Source organism: Ambystoma mexicanum, chromosome 1q (assembly GCF_040938575.1).
Source record: "Ambystoma mexicanum isolate Mex_15411 chromosome 1q, UKY_AmexF1_1, whole genome shotgun sequence".
In the NCBI taxonomy this organism is placed as follows: domain Eukaryota; kingdom Metazoa; phylum Chordata; class Amphibia; order Caudata; family Ambystomatidae; genus Ambystoma; species Ambystoma mexicanum.
In genome coordinates this window covers 833,011,216-833,035,558 of record NC_090922.1, presented here as the reverse complement: position 1 = coordinate 833,035,558, position 24,343 = coordinate 833,011,216, and positions in this window count along the sequence as shown.

Genomic DNA, 24,343 nt, shown 5'->3' with positions numbered 1-24,343 from the left:
ATGACGCAGTTGAAGTCTCCCCCCCACACGAAGGTCCTGCCTCGGTGTTGTGCCAGTCTAGCACTCAACGTGCTTAAATATGACGGGATTCCATGCTGCGGAAAGTATGTGTTAATGAAGCACACTGGGGTTTGTTCTATGGTGCCCCACATTGAAGTATATCTCCCTTCCTTGTCAGAATCCCAGCCTTCTAGCTGGAAAGGCACATTCGGGTTCACCCATATCAGTACGCCTCTCGCATATTTGGAGTAAGGAGACCCCCTCGTGGTCCCATCCCATCGATCTATTAACTTAGACATGGAGTCCGCTGTAAGGTGGGTCTCTTGTAATAGCGCAATCGAGACCTTCTTCCTCCTGAGGTAGGACTGTACGCGGTTCCTTCTGAGGTATGAAGCCATTCCCCTCACATTCCATGTCATCACAACAAGTTGCGACGCCATCGGATCAGTGTACTGACTTCGTCCTGGAATTCCGTTCCGCTGGCCCGGTGGCACCACGAACCACAGGTGGCGTTCTGTGGGCGGGGGGCCCCTGGTTCATGAAGTCTTGTGTCGTAGCTTGCCGCCATCTTGTACTTTACCAACATTGATGATTCGTAGACTGCAAAACCAACTAAACTAATAACATAACACAAACTGGTGCGCCCAGCGACTACAACACTGTCGCGGTGCTCAGGCGCCCTCAAGCCGTCTGAACCCATCCGGGAATCGGGCGTGAGCTGGGTCGGTCGGTGAACTGGCCCAATTGGATTTTCTGCTGGGGGTGGGGTTGGTGCGAGGCGGCAGGGCCGTGCGAGGGCCGCTTCCGTAAGTTAAACTGTTGTTTGGATTACCTGCTGGGGTCCGGTTACTGGTGGTGCGAGGAGACTCGGGACTTAATCATCATTCCGAGGAGGATCCTTGCCATCGGCTAGGTTATTATCTTCTAGCCACATATTGGCTGCCTCCGGGTTTTCGAGAAATATCGCTCGCCCATTATAAACAACTCTCAGGCGCGCGGGGTATAGCAGCCTGTATTTAATGTCCAACTGACGAAGCTTCGCCTTGATCGGGACGAATGAGTTCCTTTCCCTCTGCACTTTCTGGGTGTAATCGGGGTAAATAGTGATTTTTGAGTCCCCCCTTTCAATGGGACCTGCTTCCCTGGAGTGCCGTAGGATGGTTTCTCTATCTTGAAAATTCAATATTTTGGCTATTATTGGCCGTGGACGCGAGCCGGGGGGAGGACGCCTCTGGAGGGATCTATGTGCCCTTTCGACCGCAAAGCCTTGGGTCAGTTTTCCGGCCCCTATCTCTTGTAGCAGAAGGGTCTCGACATAGGATGTGGTGTTTAGGCCCTCTGTTCCCTCCGGGATACCCAGGATCCTGATGTTCCCCCGTCTGGCTCGTCCTTCGGCTTCCTCCGCCCTTTCCTCCAGGAAGGCGACCCTCCTCTTTAGATCGGAAACTTCGGACTTCAGAATTGTGGTGGCCCCGGACAGCTCCGTCGTGGAATTCTCGACGGACGTTACCCTCTCCGTCAAGTTGCGGGCATCTTGGCGGATGAGTTGTATGTCTATTTTGAACTCATCAATCTTGGAGTCAATGTGGGTTCTCAGTGAGGCAATGGCATCCAATATCTGAGAGCGATTGTCGTTGACCTCCCCTTCGTTCGGATGAGTATTTTCGGAGAGGCTAGGTCTGGACTGGGTGGAGGTCTTCGCCTTGGTCGAGACAAAGGAGTCCATGGTGGCGGCCCTGTTCTTGTTCTTGGTGGCCATCTTGAAGCCGCTGGACGTAGCTCGCCGAGCATGCAGGGGCAGCCGAGTCGGGGAGCCAAGTGCAGGCGGCCCAAGGGTGCGGTGGTGGTCAGGGGCCCACCAAAGGGTATTACGTAGGCTCACGCACCTTGAGTTTCAGGGCCCCCGAGTGCTTCGGCTGGAATCAGGTCGTTCGAGTGGTGGCCGTGGGGCGGGGTGCTGCTTCTCAGAGGCGGCGAGTTTCACTTTATGTGATGCCATCCAGCTGTGGTCCGCATTGCATGAATTGGTCCAGCCCAGGTGTGACGGCCTTGTTGCCGATCCCCAAAGCGCTCCGTCAGGGGATGCTGGTTCAGGGACTGCGTGAAGCTGTGCCAGGCGCCATCTTGGATCAATGCGCGGCGGAGGGGAGGGTGGGATCCGGAGCCCGCTCTTCCTCACGGGGGCTCCGAAAATTCCAACGCTCGAGTAATTCCCAATGGGGAGCACCTCCCCCACCGATGCGTGCTTTTCCGCTGGCTGCAACCACTCTTGTACCGGAGAAAAAGGATCAGGAAGCGGCGTCTCGGCCGGAGCCCGGCAGATCAGCTTCTGCCCTCCATCGGCTCCAAGCCACGCCCCATTTTAGGAATTTATATACCAAGATAATCCCATATATGGACGGGGCAGTTATATGTGGGGGGGGCTTTAACTGTACCTTGGACCCGAGGCTAGATAGGTCTGATGAGAAGGTCGGGAAGCCGGCCCCAGCGGCGAAGGCCCAGAGCACCCTGCTGATTGTTTTTTGGTTAGCGGATGTGTGGAGAATGCACCACCCACAGGATAGAGAATACTCACACTATTCCGCCCCTCAAAACCTGTATACCAGATTAGATTATATATTTATTGGACCGGAGTTAGTGGAATAAATGACACAGGCAGAATACAAGGCTATAGTCCTCTCGGTCCATGCACCGTTAATAGTAACACGGCAGAACTTACCCCCCAGGGCGAGAATCCCGACATGGAGACTGAGGGCCGAAGCGCTGAAAGATCTGAAAGATACAGTGTTCAGGGAAGACCTGAGAAAAGATATAAAGGAGTATTTTGAACATAATACGGCAGTGTAGATTTGGCTGGTACGCTGTGGGAGGCATTTAAGATGGTAGCGAGGGGAGCGGCAATATCTAAATCACAAGGATTGCAAGGCAGCATAATACAGGAACTGTATAATGCGGAGAGGAAGTTGGAAACAAAAGTGCGGGAGGGCACGGGATCCCCTAAGGAGGCCGAGACTATATACCACTTAGAGCAAGAATGCAGGGAACACTAGGAGAGACTATGCAACTTAAACTATAAAAAAATATGTGGAGAGACAACATGTGGAAGGAGACGGGACAAGCAGGTTACGAATGTTTCCTTGAATACTATAAGAAACTGTATTCAGAGACTACCGAGGGGGAGGAAATAGACGTGCATGAAGCATTAACAGAGATCGCTTTACCCAAGCTTGAGATGGCAGAAAGAGAGAACCTAGAGGCCCCAATAACGTTAGAGGAGCCAGAACAAGTGATTAAGATGTTACCTACTAACAAGGCCCCAGGGGCAGATGGACTCCCGAGTGAGTTTTACAAGGCGTACAGGGCGGAACTGCTCCCTCCGATGCTGGAAATGTTCAACGAAGCGTTTAACACGAGCACATTGCCTGAGTCCCTTTGGGAAGCGATCATCATTCCGCTACTTAAACCTAACAAATCAGACATGGACTGCAGATCCTATAGGCCGCTCTCGATGCTCAATCAAGGCAGCAAAATACTCACAGCAGTGATGGCGTATAGGTTGAGACCAGTCATAAACAAACTCGTACATCCTGAGCAATCGGGGCATGTCCCGTGCAGGAGCATATCAGACAACCTTAGAAGACTCCATCACGTCCTAGAGCAGACAGAGGGAATCTCCCAAGAGGTGGCGATAATCTCTCTAGATGCGGTGAAAGCCTTCGACTCAGTCAAGTGGCCCTGGCTATTGGCTGTTTTAGAAGAATATGGTATTGGGATCGTATATTTGAAGTGGGTCCAGTTGTTATACAACAAAGCATTGGCTCGAGTCAGAACGGGAGAGACCATATCAGAGCAGTGGCAATTGAGCAGAGGCACCAGACAGGGATGTCCGTGGTCCCTGATGCTGTTTATTTTAGCACTAGAACCACTAGTGGTGTACTTGTGGTAGCAATATGGAGAAGTAGGGATCAGCACTAAGGAGGGCAACATCTGATATCGATGTACGCGGATGACATGTTGCTGTACCTGAGGTACCCTGAGGAGAACCTACTGTATATTCTGGAGGTTATGGAAGATCCTACACCCGAGTCCAAATCATTGAGGGCCGAGGGCGCCCCTTATTTCCTCAATGAATTGATGTGGTTGCCATATTTGCAGCGGAGTAGAGGGCCAAGATTGCTAGACCTCAGCGGTAGATGTGGCGGAGTGCTTGCCGGGTAATGGAGATCCCGTTCTCGTGCTCCCCACAGATACCGCTGGTGGCACTGGATGGGATGGGCAAATGAGGAGGACCATCAGAAGGCTATGGGAACCAACAGGTATGGCGACCCTTGGGGACGTATGGCGGGATGGGAAGGCGATAGTTTGATACACTGGTGGAAGATACAGGGTTACATCAGGGACACTACAAGACATAAGCTAGGATGGTGAAGATGATAAAAAGTATCTGGTCCGAGGCAGTGTTGACCCAACAGTCCGATGCCGCCATAGAATAATTTTACGACGTTTCAGAAGGGGTCCATGAGGTCTCCCGAATATATGAACTACTGATGTCTAAGGTTGGGCGGAAGGTTCCAGATGAGATGAGATTGGGAGGAGGAGGTTGGGGAATCAATGGGAGATGGGCTGTGGATCAGGGTACAGCGATACCACAAACAAGTATCAAGGAACGTGAGATTGCAACAGATCCAGTTGTATGTCACCCACAGAGCATGCATGACCCCTAAGAAGATAGCCAAGTTTAAAAATGCTGGAGCACAGACATGTCCAAAATGCGGGGAAGTGGACGCAGGAATGGTACACATGTTCTGGGCATGTCCTGAACGAAATAGGGAGATTCTGGAGGGAGGTGGCCCACCTCATGGCAAGAAAAGAGATAATCTTGGATGTGAACTCCCCGTGGGCATGCATGTTGGGGGGGTTCCCCGGCTCGCGCAAACTTAAACATGTGAGCAAACTCAAAGACCTGTCACACATACTTGTTAAACTTAGGATAGCAATGGGTTGGAAGGCAAGCAGGAGACCAAAGGTTGAAGCCTGGTGGCACAATCTTCAGAAATGGGCGAATGCTGAAACTACGGTGTTTAATGAGGCAGGCAGCAAATAGGGGTGCGGAGGAAGAAGCGGACACGTTGACTGCCTGGAAACAAATAGTAGCGACTCTGTCTGGGTCCGACCAGGTAAGCCTGGAGGACACCCGTCAGGCGGAGAGGATGGGGAGACGCCTGCAGGAAGTGGTTGAGGACGATGGAGGTGTGTGGTAGACTTGGGAAGAGGGGAGGCTGGAAGGGAGTGGAGGGGGGGTAAAAAACAACATGGAAATGTATATGACAATTGACATGCATATTTGCTGCTTTTATATGTTGACCATGTTGGAATTAATAAAATTGTTTAAAAAAAATAAAAGTATCAGCCCATAGAGTGAGGCCCAGGTTTGAATAGATCTAATGAAAATAGTATCAGCAAGATATGTCATGTCTGTTTCCAAATGCATAAAGTACACGGGTGGTGAAGGATGGGGCATAAGCAGTCTTCTTGGCAATGAATTATCTATCTTTTGTAGACCTGGAGCACCTATATACCACCATATTTCACACCCAAAAGTAACTTTGGGGATTTCTTTGCCCTCGTAAACCTTGATCATGTGTTCTACAGATGAACGTCTCAAAATCTTTGTAAGCCTAAAAATGCCCCCTGTGTTCTGACGAAATGAGATTTGTAATATGGTCATTCCATTTTAACCTGTTGTTAAATCTTATACCTAAATAGTCAAAAGAGGAGCAGCATTCTAGTTGCTTTCCCTCTATAAACATTGACGGGCACCATTTAGGCTTCCTAGAAACACACATTATGAAACATCTACAGCTATTAACATGTAGACCACTATCCCTCATGTATTTGTTGTATTCTTTAGTCAGGGCCGTAGTGATCTGGGTGTCTTTGCCATCAGTGTAGCTGAACACTGGAAGTCTCCTAGCGCTGCACTGAGGAGCTTCAATAGTAGTAAGGGATTATAGTCTCTAGGATAGATCAGCAATGACATTGTCTCACTACTTACCAAAGCTGTTAATGACTCCTTTTTTTCTGGGACCATTCCTGATAATCTTAAGCATGCTGTTGTTATTCCGCTGCTCAAGAAGCAAAGGAATGGATCCTTGATACTTGAATAATTTCCATCCTATTACTTTGATTCCCTGCCTCATGAAATTACTTGAATCCCTGGTGTCCCCTCTCCTTAGCACATTTTTGGAGTCCTCAGGCTTCTTTGAGCCTTTTCAACCTGGCTTCCGTCCTGGTCCGGATACTGAGTCGGTTTTGGCTCCGTTGTGGATGACCTGACTCGCCTGGTTGAACAGGGTGTGGTGAGGGCCCTGATTCTGCTTAATCTATCTGCGGCTTTTGATACCATCGACCACCCTACCCTGATCAACCGGCTTACCTCGGCAGGCTTGTCGGGCCAAGTTCTGGCCTGGTTCTCCTCTTTTCTGACGGGGCGCTCTCAGTCGGTTTTGCCTCCCCCTTTTTGTTCTCAGTTGATCAAATTGCTTTATGTTGTCCCCCAGGGTTCCCCACTGTCCCCTACCTTATTTAACCTCTATATCCAACCTCTTTTGAGTATTATTCATGCTTTCAGCTTCCTGTGTTATTCTTAGGCCGATGATACTCAAATCATTGTGCGGCTGGATCTTACTCAACCGGAGTCAGCTGACAGACTGAGGAGCTGCCTTCGGACTATCAGTGATTGGATGGCCTTGAATTGGCTTAATCTCAATGGAGAAAGTGCAGAGGTGTTGGTGGTGGGCACTATATAACCCTCGCTGTTTTGGACCCCTGAGTTTTGGCCTGAGAGTCTGGGACTGTTTCCCCATCCAGTCTCTTCGGTTAAAGACCTCTGTGTCAAAATCTCGGCCTTGTTATCTTTGGCCGATCAAATCTCCCTCAGCACATTTCAAACTTTGGACTCTTCGGAAAGTCCTGCCTTCCATTCCCCCAAGTTCCATGCACCAGTGGTTTCCTCCCTGGTTATTAGAAATATTGACTATTGCAATACTCTTTATCTGGCCCTTCCTAAACATCTGCTTCATCACCTCCAGCTATTACAAAACTCGGCGGCCAGCGTTGTTCTCCACCTCCCTTTTGGTGCTCGTATGACCCCGCTTGTGCGCCAACTTCATTTGCTCCCAGTTGAGCAGCATATCAGATTTAAGTCCCTGTGTTTGGTCCATAAGGCTCTTCACAAATCAGGAGCTGAGTTTTTTCAGGCTAAGTTTTGTTTTTACAAACCTGCTACGTCACTCGGCTCACAAACGTTAGTCCATCCATCCCCCAAGGGCAAGGTTTGCCCGCCTAGGCATCCGTGCCTTCTCAGTGGCAGCCGCGAAGGCCTGGAATTTAGTTCCATTCGCCCTGCGCAACATTGAGGCTCATCTGCCCTTTCACCGGGTGGTGAAGACCTTTCTCTTTTAGTTCTTTGCTTTGGTTCGACCTTACCTCGCTAGCTCTAGAGCCAAGATGCCTTTGGGCTTATGCTGAGCTTTACAAATGTTATTAAGATAAGCTAAAGAGTTGGTAAAGTTTACCAATTGATGCTCCTCCTCGGGAGGTGAGAGACGGATCACCAGGGCTAAGTAGGTTGTCCTTCACCCCCAACCCTGCTTATGCACTTTGACATCGGGAAGAAACCTAATTTTGTCAGAAAAAATAGGCAGGGAACCCAAGCAAAATGGATAAGTTCAGTGTTTCCCGGCAGTTGTTCATGCCTGAACTGGGCCACTTCGAGGGTGTAGGCAATATCTCGCTTGAGTGGGGGAGACAGATGCAGGTGGTGTCCTAATTGGCTGTGGCAGCTGCTCAGACAGAGCTGATTCTGCTCATACTCAGGCAGGGGATACACCCCTTGGTGGAGTAGGTGGACCAGCATTTCTTGAAGGTAAGCCACAAGATTGTACACGTGCCTCAGCTGAGGGTCTCGAGCTAGGGTCTCTGGGTCCTCAGGTCTTGGGACGATCGAGCCGGTGGAGCTAGTTCCTGGAAGGTCAGTTGCAGGAGGTAGGATTGTTGGAGCCTCTGTTCCTGATCCAGCAATGAAGAATTGTACTTTCCTACAGAGGGCAGCACGTATCAAAGATGGAACCCCTTCACATTTGGTAGCGGTTATGATAGATGTGTCATGAGCAGGACCTGGTGTGGACCACAACAGCAGGGCTGGACCGCCGATTTTCATTGGTGCTCTCAAATGTAGGCCAGATCACCTAGTTGCAGTGGGTGGCATGGACCAATCATTGTTGCTGGTAAGGCAGCCTTGACTTGGGAGTGGAGAGAACAGATTGATTTGACAACAGCCTGATATTAATTCAAGATCGTTTCATCTTCGAGATGTACATTCAGGGAGTGAGAAGATACCAGTGGTGAGGTACTGTGATCAATTTGGGGAATTCATCACTTCTCCCTTAGAGGGAGCCACCCCCTGTGAGGCTAGGGAGGTGAGCCCACTAAGAAAGACCCTCTTTCGGGGTCTGGGAAAGCAAAACCTCATTGGGAGTGACTCCCTTCTAGTGGACGAGGACTCCCATTCCTATAAGGAATACTCTCTCTGCATACATTGGAGTGGAAAAGCCTGCTGTTACTTCTGCTTGGCATTTACACCCTATTGACATTACTCCCATATCTTTGGCTTACAGTAATGCTGGAATCCCCCTCAATTCAGCAGCTGACAAAAAAACCACATGCCCTTTTGAAGTACGGTGGCAAGAATAAAGAGGCGAGGAGCCTTGAATGGAGGAGGAAGAATCCTATGAGAGCCGAGCCTCTCGCGTGCGAACGTCCTGGAGGGGCGCCACCAGGTAAGGCAGTTATTTCCCTGTATCAGTTTCTGTCTTGACAATGTCTCCCTCTTCGTTGCTGGACTACCGGCGTCTCGCTTTCCTCTCTTCGGTTCTACTTGCTACCGCTGGCTCCGTAGCATGTAGAACCGAAGAGAGGAAAGTGAGACGCTGGTAGTCTGGCACCGGAGAGGGGGACATTGACGAGACAGAGACGGGGGGGGCCACCTTATCTGGTGGCATGACCATGCTGCACCCGTGGTGGGCCTGGGAGCCGCAAACGGACGCTGAGACCAGGGGACACCGGAGGAACAAACTCTCCGCTATTAGTGTGGAGGGCATAGAAACCGATGGGCTGAGCAGTCTTACATGGTGGCATGACCACATTGCAGCCGTGGTGGATCTGGGGACCGAAAACCGATGCCAAGACCAGGGAACAATGGAGGAATTAATCCTCGGTACAAGAATCAGCGAAACTGCCGAGACGGACAGGAAAAGGAGAACTTCAGAGATGCCACCCCGCTGGAGCACACCCAAAGGCAGTGAAGGTACCAGGGTTGCTCAGGTTGGATGGAGGTGTGTTGAGTTAAACGAAGAAAGAGAAATAAGTTATCCAGAGGTCAAGAGGTGCCTGGTGAGTCCTAAGGAGATGAAGAGAGATTGTTCCAAGAAGTGAGCCTGCAGGGTTCAATCAACCTAGTAGAATTAAACAAAGAGAGTGAAAATAGTAATTCAGAGGCCTAGAGGGGTTTGGAGAGCCTTAGAGATTTAAGAGACACTGGGCCTCATTCCAAGTTTGCCGGTCCGGAAACAATCGTGCCGGTAGGCTAACCGGCATCTTTGTTTCCAGACCGACAAACTATGAGTCTGCTGGCGAGTGCCGATTCTCCCGCCAGATCTAACCCTGGGGGGCGGAACGGCACCGGCCAGCAGACTTTGACAGACGCACCAGCACTGATGCGCACAGTGCTGGGTGTTTCCATCCTCGCCATTTTCATTGAGTCCTATGGGACTCAAATGGGAAAGGGGAGTAACAATTGCCGCCGCCTGACTTACCAGACTGCCAGGACCGTAATGCCCCAGTTATTCTGGCAGGTCAGGCAGCTGTAATCCATCACGAGTCTGGCGGCAGCCTGCCGGTTTTACCAGCACGGCTACTGCCGGACTCGTAATGAGGCCCACTGTTACAAGAAGGGAACCTGCAGGATTCAATCAATGTATACACGGCACAGTATAAGGGCAAAGAAAAGGTCTAAGTTGGTGGAAACGGAGTAAGGGTATAATCCCTCCCCTCCAAGAACTTGAGACATTTGGGTTTTGTTAAGACTTACAGTTTTTCCTCAGGAATTCAAAAGAGACTTGGAAAATGTTTCTTTTGTGAACTGTTAAGAACAAATATTTGTGCTATGACCAGTAATTTGGGAGAGATCGAACTGTCATGGGTCGGACAAAGCAAGAGCTGGAAGGCTACTGCTATGGCTCCGGCTCATTTTTATGTTGTTTTGTTCTAAAGTGGTAGAGCCAGATAATTAATAGGATTTGAACTGAGGACTACTTTTTGGTTTTGACAATTTGCGAGCACCCTTACTTTAGTTTGTAGCCAGGGAAATCCTCTAAGCATAAAGGACAGATAGACATATTCCTTTTAAGTTCAAATAAAAAAGCTTTAAATGTTAACCTCGAATCTGGTTCGCCATGATAACCTTGCGCATCGGGCGCCCAGTGATAATTTCATGGGGAGAGGGAGACCATGACTGATAGGGAGACCATGTCTACAGTGTGGGTTATTGTACATATGTAACCGGGCCAGTGACAAGGCCTCTGGCCATTTAAGACCGTTTTATGTCGATGTTCTGGCATTCCACAGTGCTGCTAGAGTGGGCATGGAAGGCGCAGTGGATTTGTTGAGAAATGTTATGGGCTTTGCAGATCTCTTGGATTACCTGCCCAGTGAAATGTGTTCCCTGGTCACTATCTATGACTAGGGAAAGCCCAAACCGAGGGATGAACTCATGTAAAAACAACTTTGCAACAGTAATAGCATCAGCTTTTCAACAAGGCTAGACGTTTAGCGAACCGGAAAAGATATCTACTACGGTTAGGTTAGACAGAATTCGGGTAAGTTGCACAAAAGTATTCTGCACATCCAGAAACTGTCCTTCTGGTACCAGATGTGCAGAAGGGCTTTTTTTTTCATTTCACTGCTAGACCCACATTGAGACAGACATACCACACAGTTTTCACAATAAGCCTGAGCCACAGAATAAAAGGAAGGGGCAAACCAGTCACGGTTTATGATGCCTATCATAGCCCCTTTACCTGAGTGAGCAGTAGAGTGTGCCAGTCGGCCAGGTAAGGTAGGAGTACTTTGGGCGCTACCAAACAGCCATACGCGGAGCACGATCGTGAATTTGTAGATGCCTTACAATTGTGTCTTGACCAGAGCTGCTTTTCATACTTGGGTGCTTGATCTTAAAGCACAGCCAGACTGGGAAAGGCAATCAGTGACTGCTGAACTGAAACACAGCCAAGGACATTGTTAAGAGCCACAGGCCCATTCAAGGCTGCTTTTCCAGCTGCTTTATCAGCTAGAGTGTGGCTCGCAGCGTAAAGGATTGCGAGGGATCGTGCCATCGGCACTTCACAATTGCCTGGGCAGAAGGAAATAACAAAGCGTGTAGTAAAGCTGACCCATATTTTCTGTTCAAAATAGGATACCCACATTGGTCAAGTAACCTATCTGCTGTCAGAGGACCACACAATCATTAACTACCCCATGAGTGTAGCAGGAGTTGGTGTAAATGATGGCCAACTTCCCTTTTAAATATGATGCATGCTCAGTTGAGGACAGTTAGTTCGGCAACCTGAGCAGACCTGACATTTGACAAATGATAAGCTTCTGACAACGTAAGGAGAACAGACTGCATAACCAGAGAAAATACTCACATTATCTTTGTTACGTAAACAAGAACCATCCACAAAGAGAATTACTATTACTTCAGGAGTTTGCAAAGGGAACACCCTTTAAGTCAGCGTGGGGGGGTCAGTTGGTTCTCTAGCAATATGAAGCAATCATGGGGTTCCCCATCCTGGGAAGTCAGAAGTAAAGAAGCATAATTCAGAAAAGCACATTGGCTTAGACTAACATTAGCAATGGATTTACAGAGATTCTCATAGCTGGTAAGTCGGAGTTTGAGATATGTTGGGTTTTTCCTTTGAGCAACGGGGTGAGTACTTCATGTGGTACTGCTACTGTCACTGGGTGCCCCTGAACTAACACATCAGCTTTTCCTACTAGTAGGGCAGTGCAGCGACAGCTCGCAGACAGGATGGCAGACCGGCTTTGACTGGATCTAATGCCACGCTGTGATGGGAGTTGGGGGGATGCTGGTCCCCATTCAGCTAAGTCAACACTCCTTGGGCAAACCCATCACGTTCATCACACTACAACACAAAGGGTTTTTGATAGTCTGGCAATCCTAAAGCTGGGGCTTTTTGGCGTTGTTGCTTAACTTTGACGAAGACTTCATCAGGTTCTTTAGACCATGGGATGGATTTGGAGGCCAAATCATGAATGAGAGTAGCAGAAAGGGCTTCACTATAGTGGCATACCCTGCTATCCATTAGTGGCAGTACCTGACCATCCCAGGGAAAACCCATAATTTGGTTTTTGGCCAAACACACAGCAGACAAAATTGCAATTTTCCTTAGAAGCCTTCTGACTCTCATGAACAAGAGCAGTCAATAAGTCAAGGGAATCCTGTTTGCAAGCCTTCAAGGAGGGAAAGGCTAGCAAGAGATCATCTATGTACTGAACCAGGATGGACCCTCCTTCTGAACTCAAGCGAGTCAAGATCTTGTTTGACTATCTGGGAGAAAAGGGTGGGGCTCTACGTGAACATGAATTGTAACGTTTTATATGTGAATTCAAAGGAATACTCGCTGTCTGGGTGTACTGCCATTAAGAAAAAAGAACTCAAATCAACAACTGTAAATGGGTAGCATTGGCTGAGATGTAGGACACAATGGTGGCTGCATGGGGATCAATGGGAGAAGTGGACACCACAGCAGCATTGCCTGCATACAGGTACTGAACAAAACAATAAACATCTTTACCTGGCTACTTTATTGGAAGAAAAGGGGTATTGCAGGGGCTGCTTGTGGGTACAATCATACCTTGTTCGAGAAATTATTCTATGATCTGACTGATCTCTTCTTCCACTTGCTTCAATATTGGGTACTGCAGAACACATGGGAGAGCTTTGGCTGGGTTTTACATTCAACATGCACCGAACATAGTTTGCATGTGAGGACCATAATTTGGGCGGAGCCCTGTCGAACAGTCCCTGTTGTAACAAGAAAGGATCATTGTGGAGCTCAGAGTGCAAATTAGTTATTTCCCTTTGAGACCGACAAAACTTCCAATCCCTGTGAAGCAGGAATATCAAGGAGTATACTGTCGGGAGGGCAGTAGATCAACCCATTTTTCACAATAAATCTAGAACTAGCAGGTCGACGGGGGTTTAAGGACTCCACAGAAAGGCATGGTCTTCAGAGAGGGGTTGTAAGATAATAGGATGAGTAACCGGATGCAGTATTGGTGTACACCCAATACCAACAACTTTAATAACTTAATTAGAGCAAATAGTATTAGGAAACTTAAAGGCTTTTAGTACAGAGCACGAAGCCCCCTAAGAGGAGCAAGGAATGAGACTCGGACACAAGGGATTCATTAACACAATAGGGGGTGAGGAAATGCCTCCCTTTCCCTGCACTACTACCTAGAACATAAACTAAGGGTCTGTTAATGTCAGAATGTCCAAAACAAAACCGTCCCATGTCCAAAGTACTTTTCTGATCCTCACATTCTAATAAAATAAACTCCAAGGTGAAAAAGAAAATGTCTTTGGCCTTGAGTGACTGATACATGTTCAAAAGGAAAATGCACAATCTAAACACAAAAGTTCCAGAAGGATAGAGTTCCTTGTTCTAGGGGGTGATTCCTTTCCCCTGAATGTATCTTCCCTCTATAGGATATTTAAAAGAAATAAGTTCCTTGGGTTTCTCTGACAACACAACTGACGCTTAAACTACATGGTTCTTTATCTTTTATCTTGTTAAGATACCTGGTGTACACCCCTGCCAGTTTCTCCCTTCTTCTTTTCTCTGGTTTTACACAGCCCTTGGCTTGTCCTGATGCATCCTTCTCAGGACCCCTGTTGCGGTGATGTATTTATTATGTACTGTTCACTTTGCCCTGGCCTGATGTTTTTCTCTACCAGGGGTTTCTTATTAACACTTATAACTGCCTGGTATATTCTCTTGCCAGGTCTTTCTTGCAACTGCCTGGTGTTCTCTCTTGCCAGGGCTTTCTTGAACACATGTGTAACTGCCTGGTATACTCTCCTGCCAGCACTATTCACAAACACAGTTGCTACTTTACTTTGTTTGATTTACCCTTCTGTCAGGGCTTTTCTCGTGTGGGCCTTGCACAAAATTCCAACTGTGATGTCTTCCTAATTTTGCAGTATCGAATACTGAATCCGTCTGGTACACGACTAAGGTATCAACAGTAAGACAGACACAAGTGACCACAGTTCAAGGGTGTTTATTGAACTTCAAAAAGGTCTTAATCCTAAATCTACAGATGGGAGCAAGATATGACTGTTAAATAATAACTCAGTCCTTGTAAATCCTTGTAGTGTCTAGTCAAAATAAAAGGGCCTATACTACTAAGCCTATTGCCAATCCTTAACTCTAAATAAAAATGGTGTGGGAAACAATGTTATGAAAAAGAAAGAAGTGGTCATGTTCAGGCCGTTGGCCTCCCTTCCCCATATTTTCAGCACAGAACAAGGCGGTACACTCGGGCTTAGCACAGTCTCTGGTTTATCTCGCACGAGGATACAGTTCAATCATTAGCATCAGGGCCTTCCGTGCCCAAGTCTCTCACCTTTCAAAGTCTCTTCATTCAGAGGGCTTGATGCGACAAACAATACGTTATTTTCCTATTTCAGATTATCACAAGTACTCAAGTTCGCTATTCACCTCGTATTCCCCTCAGCTGAGCTCAGATCCTTTCACCACAATGTTTGTACATTATTTATGCATCTAATTCCTCATAGGGTATTCTTTCTCGAGTGACTCACTGTTCACCCCGAACCCCACTCGGTCGGGCTCAGATCTCGGATCTCCCTCGGTCGGGCTCAGATTCCTTTTTAAAAAATTTTTTTTTAAGTTCTTTTTATTGATTTTCACATGAACAACAGGTGAATGAAACAAGAAATTAAAGACAACATTAACACCCCTATAATTCCCCCCACCCAAACCCGGTTGCAGCACCCAGAGACATCCAGCAAGCTCAATCCAGCCATTCTGGCCTATCAGCTATAAATGTCCAGCAGTTTTAACCTCTGCGGGCACCATTGCTCCCTAAATTCGCCTGTCAGATAGGCCAAAGTCTCACCCCAGTCCGGCGCAAAACTCTCTAGCCTCCCCTCAACGGCATAGGTGGCCCACTCCAAGGAAACAATATCCCACATTTTCCTGAGCCAATCACATTCCATGGGGACTGTTGAGCTCTTCCAGTTTTGTGCAATGAGCCCCATTGCTGCCAATATATAAACTATGTGCGCCTTGGGGGTTCCCAATCTTCCCCCGTCCCCACCATCCCACCCCCTCCCCAATAAAATCTCTTTAGGGCTTCGGAGTTCCCCCATCCCTGGGGTCTGAGTTTGAGCACCGGCAATGTCACGCCAAAAGGGTCTGATGAATGGGCAATCCCACCAAATATGTGTCGCCGTGCCCACCTCCCCACAGCCCCTCCAACAGTCAACTGAGTTTGTTGGGTATATTGCGTACAATTTGGCTGGAGTGTAGTGCCAGTCAAAAATGTATTTATACCAGGCTTCCTGTAACCGGGGCGCTTTGATTATTTCAGGAATCAACTTCCATAGCCTCTCCCAGTCTCCTCTTTCCATCCTCGCCCCTCTCTGCTGTTCCCAAGCCCTCATGTATGGCAACCCGACCGTCGGACCCTTGCTTTCTAAAAGTTTATATAAGTCCGATATCAAGCCCCTGGAGCCATCATGGGACAGGAGGAATCGTTCAAACTTTGTTAGCTCCCACGTGGCTCCTCTCCTTATCTCCGTCGACATTACCCAATGTCTTAGTTGGAAATATTTGTCTCTCCTTCTCACCAACTCCAAATTCCTGCTTACATTCCCTGAAAGTTTTTACCGTGCCATTGCTAAACATGTCGCTCAAAGTCCGACAACCCCCATCACCCTATGCTCGAAACAACCCTCTCTCCAACCCCGGCGTGAAATCTCCATTGTTAAAGAAAGGCGTGAAAGGAGACGGGAAAGATGAGACCCCTCGCCTCTCCACCACCCTGTCCCAAGTGACCACTACTCCCTTCGTAATGTCGCTCAAGTAAATGTGTGACGGTCGCCGTTTCCGCGGTAGCCACAGCACTTCTCCCAGATGATGTCGTGCAACTGCCCTATCCATTTGTACGCAATGCTTCTCATGTTTATCCGCGAACCATCCCCGAATTACACAGAGGAGTGCGGTTTCGTGGTATCGCCGGAAATCCGGCAGCCCTAAGCCCCCACGTTCCCTGGACGCTGTAAGAAGGCACCAAGACAATCGCGGTTTCTTACCCTCCCATATGAACTCCCTGATCACCTGATCGAGCTCCCTAAAAAAGCTCGGCGGAATCGCCAAGGGGATCACCTGGAAAAGATATAATAAACGAGGCAAGATCACCATTTTGACTGCTTCTCTCCTCCCCTGCCAAGAGATCCTAAGGGCACTCCAACGCCGTAAATCTCTCTTGATCTCCTTAAGCAGAGGGGGATAGTTTGCGCTGTGCCACTCGCCCAAGGAGGGGGTAATCCGGATCCCCAAATATCTAATCCCACCCGGGCTCCACCTGAAAGGGGAGACTGCCCTAAGTTCCCGTGCCTCCCTCTCTTCCAGAGATAGGTTCATTAACTCAGATTTTTGCAGATTGATTCGCAATCCCGATGCTTCCCCGAATTTGGTCAGCATTTCAATGCACCCCCTGATAGACTCAGCCGGCTGTGTAAACATTAGCAGCATATCGTCTGCAAATGCTGCCACTTTATGCTGGCCTCCCCCAAACGGTACCCCCCGGATTCTATCGGATTCCCTTATAGCCACTAAAAGGGGTTCCAGGTATATTGCATAAAGTAGGAGGGATAGGGGACAACCCTGTTTCGTACCTCTCCTGAGCCCAATGGGGTTTGAAGTTTCACCATTAACCAGTATCCGCGACCTTGGGTTCTTGTAATTTGCCTCTATCATGCTAATAAAACCTGGCCCCAACCCCATCCGATCCATCACCTGGAATAGAAACGACCACTCCACCCGATCGCTTTTTCCACATCAAGCGCTAAAAGAATCGCCGGAGTGGTCGTCTTCCATGCCTTCTCAACAATGTGGGCCACCCTCCGAATATTATCAGCTGTCTGCCTCCCTGCCACAAAGCCTGACTGATCCTGGTGGATCAGCGAGGGAAGGTACCTCTCTAGTCTCTTTGCCAGTATTTTAGTATACATTTTTGCCTCAGTGTTTATGAGGGCAATGGGACGGTATGATGTGCATTCCTCGGGATCCTTGCCCGCCTTGTGTATAAGCGTAATTTTTGCCTCCTCCATCGAGGGGGTGATGCTGCCTCTAGCCCTAAATGAATTAAATAGTTGCGTCAAATGAGGAACCAAGAGGTGAGAGAAGCGCTTATAGAAAGCTGCCGGATAACCGTCCGGACCCGGGGCTTTACCAAGGGGGAGGGCCGCTATGATGGCCCACACCTCATCCTCTGATATAGCTCGGCCTAATTCTATCCCCTCGTCATCGGATAACCGTGAGAGCGCGAGACCCTCCAAAAACGTCCTCTGTGCCTCACCCGACGGATTCTGTGAAGAGTATAGGTCTTCGTAAAACTCCACTAACCTCCCTTTTATCGCCTCTGTCTTAGTGAGTCTTGCTCCCTCTTTGCGTTCCCTCTCCCCTCTAAATAATCGCGCCAGGAGCGAGTCAGCTTTGTCAGCTTTTGCATAATATTTCTGCCTAACCCTGAGCATGGCCGCCTCTGCCTTTTTAGTCTGTAGGATCCTCAGCTGACCCTCGACTGCCCTATACTCCTTATACAATTTTCTAGTAGGGTTTTCCCAACTCGCACCCTGGCGGCCTCCACCTCTCTTTCCAACTGTTCCTCTAGCCTCCGCATCTGTCTGTCTCTCCGCCTGCAGGGCGATTAGATCTCCCCTCAACGTTGCCTTAAAAGCGTCCCATCTGACCTCCAGGCTCGTGTCGAGAACACTGTTCTGTTCAAAATATTCTCGGATCTTCCCCTCTATCTCCCCTCTCGTCACCCAATCCCTCAAGAGCGCCTCAGGGAATTTCCAGCTCCATAACCCAGGTCTCCGACCTCCCAACCGTAGCCGCATTTGAACTATCTTATGGTCCGCTATCCCCATAGGGCCTACCTCTATGGAGTCAACCCCCCCTGACCAAGCTCACAGATACCCAGATGTAATCAATTCTAGACTGCGATCTGTGAACATCCGATATAAATGTGAACCCCTCCTCCGCACCCCTTAACACTCTCCACACGTCACGCAAGCCTGCCTCCTCCCACCGTTCCTTCAATTTTGGTGAAGCCACAACGCCCCCACCGCCTCCCCCCAACTGCGAGCGATCACTCCGTCTGTCCCATGCCAGATTCAAGTCCCCCATCACTATTACTTGTCCTCTTGCAAAGTCTTGTAGAGTTGCCACAACCTCACGCAGAAACTGGTCTTGCCCCGTATTAGGGCCATACACCAAAGCTATTGTGAAATGCGAGCCCATGTACTCTCCCCGAACCATGATATATCTCCCGTTCTTATCTCGAAGAGTGTCAGAAACGCGAAAGTCTAATCCCCTTCCAAATGGCAATGCCACCCCTCCTTTTTTAGCAGGACCCGATGCGAAAAGTATTTGCGGGGACCCCTTTAGCCTTAGCCTCCGTTGATCCTTCCACAGCAAGTGGGTCTACTGCAGAGCCAAAACATTCGGCTTGTGAGAGCCGACGAACTGCTGCAATTTGGACCGCTTAAGCAGGGGGTTCAGACCCCTTACATTATGTGTCATCCATTTGAACCCCAACCTAGTACCCATATTGCTTCTCGGGGACAGCCCCTCCCTCGCCTCTCCGGGCCTATCCCCCTGGCTCCCCCCTCCCCAGCGAGACGTGGGAAGGGTCCCTACCTTTCCTCTCCACCAGCCGCATGCCTTGCAAACCTTAAGACCAAAACTTTCCCTGTTGGTGCTACAACTCCCGGCCAAACCCTCCCCCCCCCCTCTCCCACCCTGTGACCCCACCTTAGAGTGGAACCAACACCCCCCCCTTCCTACCCAACTTGTCGTAACCCCCCCAACCCATTACTCTCTCCTCCATCTCTTTTCTTCCCACCGGGCCCCCTAGCCCTTTCTGACCCCAACATGTTGCTCTCCCGGACTCCGAGTTCCTTTGTCATCCTTAAAGGTCCACCACCCCTTATCCGACCAGAAAACAGATTAGACATTACCCCTTCCGCCAGTACCACCCTCTGTGCAGGCCCCTCCTCCTTCTCCAGGCGAGCTGCCATTCCCCCTCCGTCTTTTGTCCGCCACTGTGGACCATTCCCAGGGCCTTTCCCGCGGCCTGTCCCTCAAGCCCCGCGCCCCCCTGCTCACAGAGCCCCCCTCCAGATCTAGCCGCAAAAAGTCAGCTCCTTCTTGGACTGACGTTATTTGTTTCAGAGAGCCTTCCCAATCAAAAACCAAACCAAATGGAAATGTCCACCTGTAGCGTATCCCCCGCTCAGTTAGAGCCTTCAGCACTGGTGCCATCACCCTTCTTTTTATCAATGTGATATTGGCCAAGTCTTGATACAAAGCTATCTACTGGCCTCTAAACATGATCAGTTCCTTCTTTCTTGCAGCCAGAAGCACTGCCTCCTTCTGAGCGTACCTGTAAAAGGCGGCGAGCACATCTCGCGGCCTTGAGGCATGTCCTTTAGCCAGCCTTCCAACTCTATGAACCCGGTCCAATTCGATGTCACCCGGGGCGACCTCTCCCAGGATATCCGCAAACACACCCTGCAATTCCTGTTTCAAGTCCTTGTCCAAAATGGATTCCGGCAGCTGCCTGACTCTTATATTAATCCTATGGGACCTGTTTTCGGCGTCCTCCATCTGTATCTCCAGGTTCCGGGTCGCTACATCCAGGCGCTCCAACGCCTCACTATTGGCTGTAGTCTCTTTTTCGACTTCTTGCAGACCCCTCTCCAGGAGGTCTGTCCTTTCTCCCAATTGCTTCATTTACCGCTTAATCTCCCCAAGAGCTTCATTTAAATCGGCTCGCATTAGCTGAAACTGGTCTTGTAGGGTATTGGCTAGGCTGGCGTGGAGCGCCTGAATTTCCCCCATAAGATCTTGGCCATGCCTCTGGGGATGCTCCTGCGTTCTTTCTGTTGACATACTCATCTCCATATCCTCATTATCGTTCCTAGAGCTTTCCCCCAAATTCTGCAGCGGCCACAGAGAGTGGAGTGTGCTCTGAGAGTCCCGGGGAGGTTGCTGCGCCCTTCCACTCTTGCCTTTAGTGCGTGTGGCCATCAACGAAGACCCGAGTCTCCAGTGTAGGGTCCCACTGGAAGCAGCCTTCCACACAATCTCCTCCAAACGGGCTAATCTGTTGCCCCGGTGCCCGCTGCGGTCCAATACCGGGTCGCAAACTGACTTCCTCTTACTGCCCCCTCCTCCGCCCAACGGCGCTTCAATTGGGGTTACTGCGCTATGTGCTCAGCCTGGTCCCCCTCGGGGGGAGGGGGTTTGGTAATTGCCGGGGTATCTAGCTGCTCACTCCGGGCTGGCCGGCCCCCCAATACCCCCAGCCAACCCCAGGCCTGCCGACCGCTGCTGGTCCGCCTGCCCACACAGTTCTCCAGAAGTTATCCTCAGCCTGCAGCCCAACCTGGTGAGGACAAAAAAGTGGGGGGGAGGCTAGCAAACAGCCCTGCTTAGCCCGGGCCCTCACCAGTTTCGCCCCCTCAGAGCTGCCTTGTTACTGGGTTGATTGCTGGAATCCTCGCCGCCCCCGCACTTCTCCCCATGCACACTGCAGTGTCGTGCTTCACGGCTCCGTACTTCCAGGGGGCGGCCCGCCGCAGCTCCCGAGTCAGGCCTCAACCCCTATATCAGTGGGGGGCCTCTCCTCCTCCCACAATGAAGTCTTCCCTCGGTCAGACGCCCAGACCCGGGCGCGGCCCTTAGCTGAGCGGCCGCTCTCTGGGGGGCGCCTCCTCCCCGGCCGGGAACCTGGACGTGGCGCTCCTCCTCAGCGCCTCCCACCAGGGTCGCTCGTACGCGGCGGTGCGCTCCACCGAGGGGGACGACTCCGTCCGAGCCCACAGAGCTATTTTAATATCGGGACTCTGATCCCGCAGCCAACGGAGCCCTCGTCGCTGGGCGCCCGCTTTCAAGGGGGTCGCTCACCTCCTCTTCCCGTCGCTGATGCTCACACCGCGGGGGACAGCCTCCCCGCTCCTCTGCCGCCCGGAGTCCGCCGTCCCCAACACACTTCAAGGGCGGCGTTTGCTTTCTCTTTTGTGCTCTCAGACCCCTCGATGGATGTCTGAAGTTCAGCCCCAACTCCACACAGGCCACTGAAGTACCGCGGGGTGGTGGGCCGCCGTACTTCCACTCATTGCCCGAGAGAGCACGGCCGGCACAGCTACTCCCTTCCCGCCGCCATATTGGAAGGGCCTCAGATTCCTTTTAACACAATGTTCATAACTTTACAAAAACTTGCTTTAACCAAAAGCTTTTAGCTGATCTCCCTCTGCCAGGCTGGGACCAACTTCCTATATGATTTAATCAACTATCGAAGACTTTCGAATGTGCACAGGGCTTTTGCTCGACCCTTTGCAGGACCACTTCGATTTCACAATTCTTTATCACTATTCACATTTGCCACCTTTCAGCTGGATACCTAACAGAGACTTTTGAATGAGCACAAACGTGGTGCTGGACCACTCGGTCTAAGGTATTGTATCTTGGCTTCAAAGTGTAATCACTCATCTGCTGATTAATTGTGTTTGTGTCGCTTGCCACATACTCTTCATACACTGTTCTCTTCAGTTTTCATTATACAGTGTTGCCGCTTGCAACCTTGGCTTCAACACAGACCGGTCTGGTATCACTCTCCCCAAGTCACCGGCTATGCTGACTTCACTGGCGCTGCTTTGTTGTAGGAGCCAAGGACAGTACCACAGCAGAAAACGATTCTCCCTGCCTTGACTATCAATGCGGTAGAGCACCGGTACCTCTGACACACAATGCAGCGTTCTTCAGTCTCGATTCCTGGTCTTACGTTTCCTATTCTCGAAGGATCCTGAAAGTAACGATCTTTCTTTGCAAAGGTCAAGGGCACTTCACTCCTTGCAATCCTCTTCAGTTTTGCCCTCTTTCGTCTTGTATTAAGCTGCCAGCTTGGAACTGCTGCTTCCTTGTGTGCTTTGCCTTGCTCAGAGTGTGCTTTTGTGCTCTGCATTTTACCCGTGTGGGGACGTGTGATGGAAGTCAGGTGTGTGTAATGGTCAGTGATTGCCTGACCCTGCCTGACCATTGTATTGGGACATGTCAGGTATACGCCTACGGTGTTAGTCCATACTCCTACGTCCCGTCCCCTTTCCTCCATGCTTATTGGACATTCATCTGTCCTGTGGGACGGGGCCGGAGCACTTTGTAAAAAGCATCAAACTTTTCTAAAATGTGTCCTTCCTCTCTTTTTATGCGGGGTACTGCACACAGCCGTAACCCTGCCCTTCTTAGCTCCGCCCAGCGCATCGCCCATCAGTCCTTTTCTCCGTTCACTCAGGACGCACTTGCATCTTCGGAAGATTTTTTCCTTCCAGTTCCTCCTCTCTTGCTCTGGCTTAGCGGTCGCGTGGTAGTCTGTCTATGCCGTTTCAGCTAGACTTTCCAAATTGTTGTTCTTGTCAGCGACGCTTAGCTAGGGCGGATCCCCATCCTCTTTGCTTAGAGTGTTTGGGTCCAGACCACCGGTGGGACTCATGCTTTTATTGCGACTCCCTTTCGGTCCAGACGCTTCAACATCCTTTGGAGCGGTGGGTGGAGGTGTTTCAACGTACTCTTCCGGCGCATTTTCAAACTTTTATCGACGAGAAAAAGAAACGCCCGGTGAGTTCTTTAGTTTTTAGGGCACCCCGGCCGGGGGACTCCTTCCCGAGGTCTTCCTTGTCCGGGAGGAGCGTCAAAAGCTCTATTACCGGAGCTAGCCCTGAGGTGCCTTCCAGGCCTAAGAATGGTACCAGAGATTTCTCCGAGGGCTTCTGTAAGGGGCCTAATGACACCTGATTACATTCCGAGGACCCTCCTGTGGGGGCTATTTGTGGGCCCAGTTGTACTGAGGTATCGGGTACCGGAGCTTGCTTCGAGGTCTCCTTGGTTGGAGCTTCCCGTAAAATCACTGGGGTATGCACTGAGACCTTGGTTGAGGTTGACAGCGAGCGAGTTCGAGGCCCCTCGTGAAGAGGCTTTTATCGGACTCGGGTCCGAGTCCCGTCATTTAGAGGCTAAGTTGACCAACAGTTCTGAGAGGCCTGTTAAGGTCTTGTCGGTGAGGTGTGTTCCTCATCGTTCCCACTCTTGCGGAGACCCCAGATCTGTTAAGAGGGCACGGAGTAAGGTTTTGGACCGTAATCCCTCTGTTACCGGCAGTGCCGAAGGTCCTTCCTTTGAAGGCTAGTTTGGCTGTTACTATGTCACAGAAACATTCTAGGCCACACAGTACCGGCTCGGCCGAGGTTCCTTGTGTTAAGGCTAAAATGAAGACCCCTGTGGGGACCCCTGCTTCACTTCCACACGTGTCGCTGTTCTCCTCAGGTGCTGACAAAATGGCGGCTGTTCCTGCCAAGACCACAGCGGCCATTTTGGATACATCACTTACAACTACGCCATCGGCCCTAGTTGTAGGGGCTGTTTTTTCAGGTGAACATTGGTTTCCTTGTGCACATCCGTTTCGTCCAGTTTATGACTGGAACGCTTGGATGCCTCTACCGCACAATGTCTTGCTTCCTGCGGCTTCGGCGCCCTTGATTTATGTAGACATCAGTGGGGAAGGGCCCTCTTGGCAACCCTCTCCCTTACGCCCCTGGAATTACTCAGCTCATGAGAGTCCTCCTCCTGTCATTCCTAAATAATCGGCGGAGGATGCCTTTTTCGGCAAGTTTCAAAAACGGATGCGTTCCGACCCCATGAAGGAGTATTTTCGAGGCTTGTTCCGGGAGATATGCCCGCCTGCGCTGACGGTCCCAGCTACGGTTCCTGTGCCTCCACCGGCGCCGCCCTTACCGGCTGGGCCTCCCCCAGCTCTTCCACCCCTGCCTCCGTTGTCCCCAGTGGACAAGGCTATTGTGGTGCCGGATGTGACTCAGCCTGATACGGAC